At 40.9% G+C, this 2,001-nt stretch overlaps 1 pseudogene; it reads left to right on the plus strand.

Moving 5' to 3' along the window:
- The first annotated feature begins 1,022 nt into the window (after positions 1–1,022).
- On the plus strand, positions 1,023–1,691 carry LOC148803962 (secreted RxLR effector protein 161 pseudogene; annotated as a pseudogene).
- The last annotated feature ends 310 nt before the right edge of the window (positions 1,692–2,001 follow it).

A 2,001-nucleotide genomic window follows, 5' to 3' on the forward strand; every position in this document is an offset into this window, starting at 1 on the left:
GCTATGGATCCTCCAGCTCTGCCATCTTCTGAGCCCTTGATTCCTTCTGATGAATTAGACCCTGCTCATTCTGATGCTTCACTCCGTCACTCTGGTAGGGTTACTAAACCTTTCGTTCTTCTTCGTGATTTTCATTGTTATTCTACCATTGTATCTTTATATGAGCCTTGTACCTATCGTGAGGCTAGTACTGACCCTCTATGGCAGAAAGCAATGGCAGAAGAAATTCAAGCTCTTACAAGCACTCATACTTGGGATTTAGTTGACCGGCCTCTAGATAATTCGGTGATTGGTTGCAAATGGGTCTACAAAATCAAAACTCGGGCAGATGATTTAGTTGAAAGGTATAAAGCTAGATTGGTAGCTAAAGGTTTCACACAAGAGTATGGCATTGATTATGAGGAGACTTTTGCCCTCGTAGCCCGTCTCACTTCTGTTCGCAGTCTTATTGCGATTGCTGCAGCTAAGCACTGGCAGCTATTTCAAATGGATGTTAAGAATGTTTTTCTCAATGGTGAACTTTCTGAAGAGATTTATATGCAGCCCCCTCCTGGTTATGATCATCTCCCTAATTAGGTTTGTCGTCTCCGTAAGGCTCTATATGGACTTAAGCAGGTGCCTCGAGCATGGTTCTCCAAATTCAGATCTACTGTTTGTCGGTTTGGTTTTCAATCTAGCACTTATGATCATGCCTTGTTCATCCGAAAGACATCTCAGGGTTGTGTACTTCTCCTCCTTTATGTGGATGACATGATCATTACTGGCGATGATTTGTAGGGCATTTCCGCTCTTAAGACTTTTCTTAGCAAACAATTTGAAATGAAAGATCTTGATCGACTAAATTATTTCCTAGGCATTGAGGTCTCCTCCGACCAATCGGGATATTATCTGTCTCAGGCCAAGTATGCAACTGATCTTATTTCTCGTGCAGGACTCACTGATACTAAGACTGTTAACTCTCTGATTGAGCCTAATGCCCATTTTTCAGCCACTGACGGTACTCCTCTTAGTGACTGCACCTTATGTCGGCAACTAGTTGGCAATCTTGTATACCTTATTGTACTCGTCCTGATATTGCGTATGCTGTTCATATTGTGAGTCAGTTCATGTTTGCCCCTCGCACTGCTCATTATGTTGTTGTGCTTCGTATCATCCATTATGTCAAGGGCACTTTGTTTCATGGACTTCACTACTCTAGTTCTTATTCTCTTCAGTTGATCGCATATTTTGATGCTGATTGGACCGGTGATCCTACTGATAGACGCTCCACTACTGGTTATTGCCTCTTTCTTGGAGATTCTCTTATATCTTGGCGTAGTAAGAAGCAAACGGTTGTCTCTCATTCCAGTACTGAAGCTGAATATCGAGCTCTTGCTGACACTACCTCCAAGTTGTTATGGTTACAATGGTTACTCCATGACATGGGACTTACTCATTCATCTGCAACCTCACTTTACTATGACAATCGTAGCGCCATACAAATTGCCCACAATGATGTATTTCATGAGTGCACTAAGCATATTGAGACTGATTGTCACTTTATTTGTCATCATGTGCTCGATGGTACTATTCACCTTATTCCTATCTCTTCCCAGGATCAGTCTGCAGATATATTTACCGAAGCTCACTCTCCTCTCCGCTTTCATGCTCTAGTTGGCAAACTCCAGATGACTGATACATTACCATCTTGAGTTTGAGGGAGGATGTTAGCGTTTAGTATCCTAGAATTAAGGAGAAATAGTCCTATCGAAATTAGTTGTACATATCCTTTTTGTATTCTAAGTTAGGTAGCCAACCTTGTATCCCTAGCTCTATTATAAATAGGTTGTAACCTGTTGAATTAAACAATTAAGAAATATTATTTTCTTCATACATCTTTTGTGTTTCCGTATCAGTGTAGCCCTATGAAGCAAAAAGAGGAAGACAGAGAGACATGTGCAATGCATCGGCTTGTGTTAAAAGATGCTCATGTTTTATAGGGAAATTATTACATTCGGTTTA

This window comes from Nelumbo nucifera, chromosome 1, assembly GCF_055504915.1.
Source record: "Nelumbo nucifera cultivar China Antique chromosome 1, China Antique-T2T, whole genome shotgun sequence".
NCBI classification, from domain to species: Eukaryota; Viridiplantae; Streptophyta; class Magnoliopsida; order Proteales; family Nelumbonaceae; genus Nelumbo; species Nelumbo nucifera.